This window comes from Parasteatoda tepidariorum, chromosome 8, assembly GCF_982258835.1.
Source record: "Parasteatoda tepidariorum strain Cologne lab strain chromosome 8, Ptep-v5.0, whole genome shotgun sequence".
Lineage (NCBI taxonomy): Eukaryota > Metazoa > Arthropoda > Arachnida > Araneae > Theridiidae > Parasteatoda > Parasteatoda tepidariorum.
In genome coordinates, this window is record NC_141762.1 from 97,296,925 (window position 1) to 97,309,142 (window position 12,218).

At 29.9% G+C, this 12,218-nt stretch overlaps 1 protein-coding gene and 1 long non-coding RNA gene across 2 annotated transcripts in view; both read left to right on the forward strand.

Moving 5' to 3' along the window:
- LOC107440992 (voltage-dependent calcium channel gamma-1 subunit) overlaps positions 1–12,218 on the forward strand; it is a 163,993-nt gene that overhangs the window by 43,298 nt on the left and 108,477 nt on the right. Inside the window, exon 2 of the mRNA XM_016054224.4 lies at positions 2,844–2,946. The gene's annotated coding sequence lies outside the window, so the exon portion shown is untranslated. The remainder of the gene's footprint in view (positions 1–2,843; positions 2,947–12,218) is intronic.
- LOC147806565 (uncharacterized) overlaps positions 11,437–12,218 on the forward strand; it is a 394,172-nt gene continuing 393,390 nt past the window's right edge. Inside the window, exon 1 of the long non-coding RNA XR_015435972.1 lies at positions 11,437–11,479. This is a non-coding gene — a long non-coding RNA (uncharacterized LOC147806565). The remainder of the gene's footprint in view (positions 11,480–12,218) is intronic.

Genomic DNA, 12,218 nt, shown 5'->3' on the forward strand with positions numbered 1-12,218 from the left:
GCCAGTCATTTCGCATGTTTGATGAAATGATTGCAAGTCCGTATGTGCATAGTAACTGAGCTGAGTTCGGTGAGATTATTGCACTCTCATGTGCAACTCTGTTGCATTTTGCAAGATAGTCTCAATTTCAGGTTTAATTTTCCATCCTCTGAAATCGAACCGAAAAATCTTTTGATCTTTTTGTGGTGGCTAATATAATCAAGAAAAGAGTTCTTTGTCAGAAACTACTTATTTCATCATGATCATGTAAAGTTTTAAAAAATTGTTTTGTATTTTGTTAATGTATATGGTGCTTAAAATATTTTTTAGTGCTTAAAAAGTACTTAAAATATGCTTATTTTGGTTGAAAGATTTACCTACGCACCCTGTCATATATGCGAACTATTTAAAGCAAATTCTAATACTAGTTGACAATTACATGCACTACAGATCCGTAATCCATCTTCTTCCTCGTTTTTTTTTTTTTTTTTCATTGTTAGGAGGCTCTACTACCTGTTTGCTTTGCACATCAGCGCCAGTGGCTGCATCTCATTCTTTTTCCCCCCTTTAAAGTTAGTATTTTTCGAAATAAATAAATAATTAAAATCCAATCAAAGTATGAAATTGATTTAAGCAAATTTTAAGGAAAAACCTTCAAGAAAAAAAAAAAAAACTCCAAGTCAAAATAGAAAAACGCTAAAAGCAGTTAAACCCAAATTTGTCTTATGTAAACAGTTTAAATAAAAAGTTAGAAAGCGAAAAAAAATGGTAGAAAGTAAAAACGAAAAATACAAAAATGAAAACGAAATACTATTTTTTTTCTTCGTATTTTCGGTTTCTAACTTATTTAAATATATAAAATATTTTGTTATTAAAATGTGAATTATTACAATTTCACGCTAGAACATTTTATCAAAGAAAGCAACTATTTCTTATGAGTTTGAAAGACAATTAATTGTACCTGAAAATAATTTAAACTTAAAAAACAATATGTGCATCATAATAAGGAGTACTTTTTTTTTGTTAATAATTTTACTTGATAACAGTTTCAATTAGAAATAGTTACTAACTCGCTGCTTATGTCATTTATAGTTTTAAAATTTAGATGTTGTTAAGTTTTATGTCTGGTTACATCGAATTTTTCATTTTGGTTCTAATTTTATTTGTTCATTTTTTGTTACTTTAAACACCCACTCAAGTAGAAGCTTAAAAAAAATATAAATCTGGAAAGAGATTAATAAATGTATTACAATAATGGATAAACATTATTTAAATAAGTTTTATTCCTTATTCATATCCATCCATTGAAATTATGTTAATCCAATCATTATTTGAAACAAAAAACAAGTGAAAAAAAATCACGAAAAACGTATTCAAAATAGACGATAAGTTTCGAAATACTTTGAATTTCGAAAAAAAGATATCACATTAAGTTCAAATATGAAAATAGGTTTTTCAGCCTTTTCTTTGCATTCCTGTGAGCTGCAGAGTGGTCTACAAGGTATTATTTACTACAAGTTTAATCGTTAATATTTCTCGTACTAATGATTGAGTGTAGCATTTTTTTTATATTAACACGCTCTTTGTTCTATGCATTTTCTTTAATTTCAAGCTTCTAAGTTTTATAGTTTTTTTTTGTAGAAAAACAAAATTCAACATTAAGTTGAACACCTGAAAGGTAAATGGCAATCCGCTTACAAATTTTTAACATAGAAGGAAAAAAAAAGTAGCAGCTTGTAAAAACTTTCGTGTGTTTAAATAACTATGTTTTTATTTTAATAGTTTACCAGATGGCCGGGATAGCCTGGTTGCTAAAGCATTGGACCCATGTCAAAGAGTTCGTAGGTTCAATCCCCGCCGAACGAAGACTCCCCGTGTAGTAAATGGAGACTGATGCAGGTTAAATCTGTCGAATCGCAAAGTCCTCCATGCTCCCATAATAAATCATACCTCTGGGGGTACTGATCTAGGAGTTTCCTTGTCTCCTGGAAAGGTTCAAAATGACAAGACTACGGAGTTGAACATTTTTAGTCACAAACTACGGAGTTGAACATTAGTAGTCGTAAACCTAAAATTGGGTCTGTTCAACGACGGATATAAAATAGTTTGCCAGAGAGAGCCGTGATGGCAAAAAGAATAGAGCATTTGCCTTCCAATGAGGTGAACCGGGTTCGAATCCCGGCGTCGGCTGGTAGATAGGAATCTGCATCCGGCTTGCACCGACCACAGTGCTGACGTGAAATATCCTCAGTAGAGACGGATCATGGGTTATAGTCCCTTTGCTGTCAGGCTAACCGTGGGAGGATCTCGTGGTATTCCTCTCCATGTAACGCAAATACTGTTTCGTTTCATCAAAAAGTCCTCCACGAAGGCAAATTTCTCCCAATGCTTCATTCAGGAGTTCCCTTGTCTTCTGGATTGGGTTCGAAATTGCAAGAATGCGGAGTTGAACATTAATAGTCGTAAACCCAAAATTGGGTAGGCTGTTCAACGACGGTTATGAAATAAAAATAGTTAGCCAGAAGATGTTAGGAAAACTATTAACGAAACAAACTTATTAAATTTGGTGAATATTTGTAGAAATCACGTTCTCTGAGTTGATTATAAAACCATTTTGTGATAAAAACACATCTCAATAATCAATACAACAATCAATAAATTTCATAGAAAAATGATAGATTCGTCAATAATCGGCTGAGAAACATGTTTGCGTGTTTTTCGTATGGTAAATAGATATTTTGTTGTTGCTTGTTAACAATAACAAACAGTTTCAAAAGTTCTAAAATAATTGATTTATCATGTATTTTTTTCTTCCATTGTTATTAAAAAGATGGCAAATGCGAGCATAATTTTTTTTTCTTCAGAAAAAACATTTTGGAAACCTTGCCAGCTGGAACAAGATTAGTGTCTTCAATACAGTAAACAGCATTACTGTAACTGATGAAAAAAATCTTACTTCTTTAACAGGTAATCATATATGTTGATTGATATTTGTTAAAGTTGTCATAAAATGTTCTATAGAATCTCATGTTTCATTCATGAGCATGGTATTTACATGTTCCTAAACTTCACTAAGCTTCATAAATATTTAAGGCTGTTGTGGAAATAGATTAGACGCGATCAATTCAATCAACTTCGGAAACTGTTGCTACTCAAGTCATTTCGCCTTTTATTTCCTTAACAAACTTCTTATTATATATGAGTCGCTCAGAAGCCAATGCGGTTAAGTCCAAAACACAACAATTGAGAAAATTAATGTTTTTTGATACATTAGTTTTTAAAATTCTTGGTTTATTAATTTAATTAGAAAAGTGTATAAAGTCTTTTTTCGAGGTGTAAACTCTGCAAAAAGACAAGATATGTACAGGATGTGTAAATAAAAACGTAAGTATTTATTGAAATAATGACAGCATCTTAAAAAGTTTAGGACTTATACCTTTTGCAGCTGAAAAAGATAAGAAATTTATGTCTACTAGTATAAACGAACTTTTATTTTTCATCACTAGATACAGTGACTAATAGAAAATGAACTGTTGGATTATTTCAAAAATTGTTTTTTACTTCAAAACTAGAGTGGCACTTTTCTTTGTTTTAGGAAATGAAAATAAAATAAATAAAAATACCGCATTTTAAAAAAAATACTACGAAAAGTACCATACCCCTTTTTTTGGTGAGAAAATACTACCGTAGTATTAAAAATGCTACGTCTGGCAACCCTGAGTTACTATGAATTTCTTGTTTTTCAGTGTTACCAGCAAATATCGAAAGAGGAAGAAGAATTAAATTTTTATTTCAAAGTTTATGTAAAAAAATATTGATAAAAGGTGGACTTATTCACAATGGCTTCTGAAATTATTATACAATATATTCAGAAGCTATTAAAAAAAGGGCTGTCTAACCTGGAAAAAAGTAACCAATGAGTAAATCCTTTAATAACTAAGAAGATTATTTTTTATTTCATCAAAATTTCCAAAAATCAGAAAATATAAAAAAATGGACTTAACCGCATTGGCTTCTGAGCGGCTTATATAAAAATCTAATGATCGTGTCGCAGTTTTTATTAACCGGAAAAATCACGTGGTAGGATCTAGTTTTTCCTCATTCATTTCCATATTGTTTTGGTTGTCATCAGCATAAATTAATAAAAGTCATAAAGATATTGTTTTTCTATAAATATTTTTGTATCCCTGATTTAAAGGTATTTTTCTGTACTGCTATTATTACGCTTTTAATTCAAGAGTTTAAAACTAAGAGAATTGTTTTTTATTTTTGTTATAATGTGATTCTGTGCTTCATTTTTAGATGAAGTTATTTAGAAAGGTGGTCTAATCTTATTAATCGTTTTACGGCTATTATTTTTTTGCAAATAACGTTAATACACTGTTATAAATAACAGTTAAAGAGATCTGTTAAATGATTTAGAATTTAACGATCAGATTTACGCACAAAGAGATGCAAGCAAAAATAGTAATTTATATAACCGCCCGTTTGGTAAGCGAAAATATTAAATTACGGTTGTGAACTCATCAAATTTATTTAACAATTTAATATTAGAATAATATATATAATAACTCTACCCGATTTATCAAAGCTATTAAAATATATTGGAATTCTAAAATAAATAACTGCGTTCTATCAAAACAAACATTTTATTATAAAACTTTAGAGCAACTATCTTTTTACATTGACACTCAAAATTATTAATAAACACTGGATAATATTGCGTTAATGACACTTTTATCTAATGACGTCATAAACAATCGTTTGCATAAAGCTTAGTTCATAATAGTCATATATAATCGTTTCCATAAATAATCGTTTGGTCTTTTTATAGCTTTACGTAACAAGTGTGAGATTTTTTTTTCGGGGGGGGGGGGATAGGCGTTGTTATAATTTTGTTGTTGAGTTAATAAATCTTCCTTTTTATAAACGTAATAGTAGAGTTTTCTTAATTATTTGATTCGAAGTCCTCTGAGTTTTAGTACTCTCTTAAATGAATGGATTTCCGCTACTCAAAATAGAGTTACATTTTTTTAACTCTACTTGAGTGAAATACACTCTTATTTGAGCGAAATTTTTGTTTTGCGTTTACTGAAACTTGAGTGGTATTTATTTAAGCAACATTTGAGTGCTTTTAGCTCAAACTTGAGTGATTTATTTATTATTTAATTATGTGCGAGCTATAAGCTAGAATTTCTATCGTTTTATTTTAAAAAGCAAACGATAATAAATTTAAATGAAATGGGGCCTCCCTGGCCGAGCGGTATCGCCGGTCCAAACGCTCTGTTAAGCGTGGAGGTAGCGGGTTCGAATCCCGCCGTAACCCTGGATGTATTCTTTGTGATGTCTTTCTCTGAATTGTTCTATCTGTATTTTCTACTTGACAATGACTTATAAGCCTATATTGAGCACACAAGTCAGCAAATGTATGTAATTTCAATAAATCTAAATGAAATTGTTATGTTCTGTGATCTAAATAGATTATGTCTTGGTTTTTATTTTACGTTTGTGGCGTAACTACCACTACGAAAATTAAGCATCAATTCCCTGGTATGTAAGACATGCTAACTTGATTCAATCATGAGGCACCTTTTGATAGATGAAGGTTGGCGTTGTAACAATGTCAATTTGTCGATAACTCTTCCCCCCACATTGGTGACCTCCGAACGTGATTTGAACACGCAGTAACGCCCACTTCGATCTGGTAACGCATACTTCAATGGATGGTCCATATTGAACAATTGCAGGGGTGAAAGCGAGACGGAAAAGATGAAAGGTTGGTAGTAAAACCTTTTCAGTTTTAGCTAGTTTTTGAGAGGAGTTTACTTTTTCTTTTATTAAACTATTCAACAATATCTACTTTATCATGGAAAAGAAGCAGTTTTTCGAAGAAAAAAAAATGCTGAAATGAAATGTCTTACGTACCAGTTTTTTCTCTTTTCCGTCTTGCTATATAAGAGCTTTCGGCCATGAACAATTGAACAGTATGATCAAAATACATTCACTTAAATGATGCTAATTATGAATAAAAAAAGATTGAAATTCACACAAATTCAAGTTAAAAGGACCCAATCAAGTGATACATATAATCACTCAAACTCGAGTTAAAATCACTTAAGTTTGAGTGAAAACAATCCACTCAAGTAATACTGAAAATTACTCAAACACGAGTGAAAATAACTCAAGTTTGAGTTAAATTTTTTTGACTCAAACTTGAACTATTTCCATATAACTCTTTCACTTGAGTAATTTTAACTCAAGACGAGAAGGCCGCTTTTTTCTAGATGAAAGAGTTAAATAGCACTCAAGTTGAGTTATTTTCTCTCGTTCATTTTGTTGTTGTTGTTGTTCATTTACGTCGCACTAGAGCTGCACAATGGGCTATTGGCGACGGTCTGGGAAACATCCCTGAGGATGATCCGAAGACATGCCATCATAATTTAGATCCTCTGCAGAGGGGATGGCACCCCCGCTTCGGTAGCCCGACGACCTGCACGCGAAGTCGAGCACTTTACGGTAGAACAGTTTAACGAGGACCAATACCGCACACCCTCGGTCCCTACGCAGGCTAATCCAAGTGGTCACCCACCCGCACACTGACCGTAGCCAGTGATGCTTGACTTCGGTGATCTGCTGGGTACCGTGTCTTAACGATTAGTCCACTGCGGGACCCGTTCATTTTAAGTGAGTAGAGGTCAGTTTGTATTTTGTATTTTTTGACAGCATTATTAAAAATTATTACCTTTTCGCATACATGCGTTCTCAATTTTGATTGGCTGTTTTGTGTGCTACTAACCAAAAGTCTTATGTGATTGGCTATGTGTTATCATTCCACTCTCTTCTTATATATAAAGATATATATACAACACCCTATATATATATATATATATATATATATATATATATATATATATATATATATATATATATATATATATATATATATATATATATATATATATATATATATATATATATATATATATATATAAAATTGACAATGTCGATTTCTTCTCTTCCTGCACAACTAAAACTACAAAATTAAAAAATTTTCAGCATGCGAAGCGTTTTTAAAAGTGCTTAAAGGAGTTTATTTTTGATTTACGTTTTTTAAAGGCCCTTAAAGGTGCCGTTTTTATTCGGGGTTAGTAAAAAGTTCCTAATTTAAGTGCTTAATCTTTTAAAAAGAAATTTTTTCTTAGCCGTGTCGATTGTCGTTTTAAATAACAAAAAATGGATATTACCATGGATATTTATGGTAGATATTTAGTTATCATTGTACAATTATTTAATGGTAGAAAGTTGGCCAACACTATACTTAATGTGTTAATTTATAGTTCCAGGTTTCAAGCGAATAATTACAGTGCAATTATACTTAATAGAAAACAAGCAATATAAAAAATTTTTTTTACTCAATTCCTACTCGTTGTAATCCAACTGCAGTTGAGTTGGACGGCAATTGTAGTTTAAGATGAGCGTTCGATGACGTAAACTATCAAACTCACAAATGAACCAATCAGAGGTTAGCGCTGATTTCCAGCTGACGGCGTCCTGTCCTAAGAAACCAGGCCTTTAGGTCAACAAAGAAGAACTTTATTTTAGTTACTCTTAATTAATAATTAAAAATTTTTCACCCATATTAAAATAAAATTAATTCGTTAAATTTAATGAATGAATTAATATTTGAAAAAACTGTATTAACATCAAGTGTCATTGACTACAAGTACAAAAAAAATTTATTTGAATTTGAGTGAATGAATAAAAAGTATTTTATTAACGATTGAAAATTTGAACAAGATATAGGGAGAGGGTGAATTAATAGAAGGAGTTGATAAAATCAATACTAAAGTGCGATTACATATTCTTCTTTTTTAATAGATCGATACAACAATCTATCTAATGTATCGGATGACTATCATGTTATAGGAGACTATCTTTTTCCATATCTGTCTTACTCAGTTTGACACTCGGGCCGAGACATGATGGATAACTTGGAAAACAGTGGCTCTTGATTTAGGAGCCCATCTCACCTAAAATCCGAAATAGAGAAATATGACACACGAAATCGATTTTGGAATTGTATACAACAGGTGTTTCCAACAGGTGTTCTAGAATTGATGCGTTGTTCCATTCCATGGAATTCTCTCTTGAAACTGTGATTATGATAGTTGCTAAAGGGCACTTCGCAAAAGATGGGAACCATGTCCTTAACAAAAGCTAATTATGAATCCTATTAGTACTTATGCTACAGTACAGTCTAAGGTCAAATTATTAGACGCATTATGAGATTCTATGTAAAATCTTAATCATCAGGTGATACTATACAGAATTATCGTTTTTTACGTGATTGAAACCGGTTTACACTTGCTTACATTCGTGTGTCAATTGGTTAAATTAGACGATGTATAATATAAATGAGACGATTAAATAAATGAGACGATGTATTACATAAATATAGAATATCTATTATATCAGGTATTATATTAGTGTATTATAACAATTAGACCAAATTATTAGACACACTGTAGTGCTTTATCATTACATACATGTTTTGCGCGAGTTTATAGGCAATACTTTTATATTTAAACTTGCAATGTAATGGGTTTTAATTCGACGATTAAATAAATGAGACGATATATTACATAAACATAGAATATCTATTATATCAGGTATTATATTAGTGTATTATAATAATTAGACCAAATTATTAGACGTACTGTAGTGCTTTAATAAGGACATGCTTTGCATGAGTTTATAGGCAATACTTTTATATTTAAACTTGCAATGTAATGGGTTTTAATTCGACGATTAAATAAATGAGACGATATATTACATAAACATAGAATATCTATTATATCAGGTATTATATTAGTGTATTATAATAATTAGACCAAATTATTAGACGTACTGTAGTGCTTTAATAAGGACATGCTTTGCATGAGTTTAAAGGCAATACTTTTATATTTAAACATACAATGTAATGGGTTTTAATTCGGGAGATTGCTTATGTACTTCCTATTTGTATTTATTTTTAACGTATTGCATTACAATGTTAACCACTTGATACACGGACGTAAACAAGTGCAAACCGGTTTCAGCCGCGTAAAAACAATAAAGCTGTATAGAGTATCACCTGATAATTAAGATTTTACATAGAATCTCATAATGCGTCTAATAATTTGGCCAGGAACTGTATGTCGTTAACAAAAGCTAATTATTAATGTTATTAATATTTATGTTAGTATATTCTCTAAGTTGATGAGAAGCTAAAAAAAAAATTCGAGTTTCGAGGTAAGAAGTTCTGAATTAAATATGCTCTATGAAGTAGAAAAATCTATTCTAAGGTAGCACTCTAAAAATTAAGTCATGAAACGCGAGAATAACTTTTAGTAATTATGTATGTAATGATAGTTGACTATAAATCCCGAATACAACGAGAATAATTTTATTTTGTAAATTAGTTAGACATCATTAACACTTAAAATGTTTTTGTAATGTTTCTTTTTTTTTAATCACTGTAATTTTACATTTTAGAAACATCAATGTAAGATTTCAATAATTACTTCAAATATGGATATATTGATGTTATCGAAAGTAGATAAAAATATTTCTTGGACTTTTGAAATTTCTTATTTAATAAGATTAAAAATTATTTTTTTAAAAGTTTTTTACCAATGTTTTTGCAATTTTATTGCATTGTTTTTTTTTAAGAAAAAATATTGTTTATTTTTTATCATTGAAATACCAATTATTTCAGAAACGATACCTAAATATTTAAAACAATTAAAAAAAATAAAAATATTTTTAAAAGGATTAAAAATTGTTTTTTTAAATACAATTTACATTTTATATCTATGCCTTTTTTAAAATAAATGTTGTTTATTTTTTATCATGGAAATTTTAGGTTTCAGAAACCTAAATGTTTAAAATTACATTGGATTAGGATTACAATTGGATTAAAAAAATATTTTTTTAAATTTTTTTTATTGAAGTTTTTGCAATTTTATTATTTTGCTTTTTTTTAAAAAAAATAATGTTTATTTTTTGTCATTGATATTTTACATTTCAGTAACCTAAATGTGTAAAGGGATTGAAAATTATTTTAAGGGATTAAAAATTGTTTTTTAAAAAGTTTTGTACCGATTTTTTTAACAATTTTATTACTATGTTTTTTTAAATGTTGTTCATTTTTATCATTGAAATGTTGAATTCCAGAAACCTAAATTGTAAGTAATAGTTGTAATCTAAACTGTAAGTAAGGAAAATTTATATTTGACGTTATTGGAAGTACTAGATAAAAATATTTATGTCCTTTTTAGAACTTTCGTTTCGAAATAGATTTTTATGTAGGCGTAGCATAAAAATGTACTAAGCTATTTTCTTCGATTGTGAACCAATTATTTTAAATTACATTATTTGAAGATGTTCAGTTTTGTTCTTGAAATGTTATATTTTATTATGTGTGACGATAAAATAACATGATTTCTTTTAAGTTTATTTAATACAAAGGGATCGAATATTTCAGACCATATAAAACTGTTAATTTGAATGAAGTTTTTCACAGAAAAAACAGAAGTTATTTTGAAAAACTCGTCTTTTTTTTTGTATTTTTTATTTCTCAAAAAAAGTTTGATTAATTATCATTATTTTCCAAATTTGAAGCATTGTTTTTGAAGACTTTTAAATTTTGACTATTAAAATTGAAATTCAAGATTTTTCTTTTTTGTAAAGCATTAGTTTTAAATGTAAATTAAAAAACAGCGACTGGTAATTTCGAAAGAAAAACACGAGACACGAGAAGCAGAACTGAAAAAAAAAATTGTTTTGAAAATCGCCTCAATCGTTTCTGAGATGAACTTTCTCGAATTTTCGATTTTTTTTCTTACAGTTGCATGGTGCGTACGTATTTCTTACATAGCGTTTTTAAAAAGTGCTTAAAGGTGCTTATTTTTGATTTACGTTTTTTAAAAGCCCTTGAAGGTGCTTTTTTTTTCATTGGGTGTTTTAAAAAAGCGCTTAATTTTCCCTTTTCGAAAATGAGATTTCTTTCTTTACCATGTCGATTTTCACAACGTATTATGTAAAAGCGTGCTTTTCTCATTGAACGTTTTCTCAATTCATTCAACCAAACTCCATTTCGGTGTCCCGTCTGTCTATAGAGTATGAAAGTACCAATAATTTTACATGCTTGATGAAATACTTGGGAGTTCGCATGTGCGTCGACAGAGCTGGGTTCGGTGAGATTATTGCACTCTCTTGTGCAACTTTGCTGCATTTTGCAAGATATTCTCAATGTCAGGCTTCATTTTCCACCCTCTGAAATCAAACCGAAAAATCTCACGATCATTTTATAATGGCTAATATAATCAAGAAAAGTTTTCTTTGCCAGAAACTAGTTATTTTATCATGATCATGTGAAAGTCTTTGAAAATTAATTTTCATTTTGTTAAAGTATGTAGGGCTTAAAAATATTTTTGAGTGCTTAAAAAGTACTCAAAAGGTGCTTATTTTTTATTGAAAGATTTGGCTACACACCCTGAGTTGTAATAAAAAGCGCGAGTCTATTTGAACAATTTTATGATGTCAGGTACTTAGGAGTAAAAATTTCAAATTTTGTAAGACAAACAAATCAGAAACTAATCCTTTGAGCTATTCTTTAGCATGATAAACATTGAATTCGAAGATTTACGTCGCACAGAAAAGATAAAGGTGACGCTTTTTTTTTAATAATTTTTTCTGCGGAGAGTTTGTCAGATAATAAATCCGCTGACAACTCTGAAAAGGGTGACAGCTCAGATTGTGTCATCTGTTGTCACGTTCGTCGTTTTTACGGGTGCCAAATATCAAGGGTTAAAAAAAAAAATTTCAGAGCAAAGCGAATAAATGTCAGATTAATTCCGAGTGACAAAATAAAACACCATAAGATTGGAACAAAATTAACAACCGTAAAATGCAAAGCAACAGTTAAAGGTAAAGTAACCGTAAAATGCAAAGTAACCGTAAAAGGCAAAGTAACCGTAAAAGGCAAAGTAACCGTAAAATGCAAGGTAAAGTATTTACAAAATGACATTAAATTGCTTAACTAATGATACTATGGTATAAAGGGTGTCAGTTACAAAATTATGAGAATGAAATGCCTAGCTAGTAATTAGAGCCCCGATTTTGATGACCTAAAAAGTCCTGATAAATGCCCTTAAAATGTAATAAATGCCTCCTTATCATTTGATTAAAAATATTAA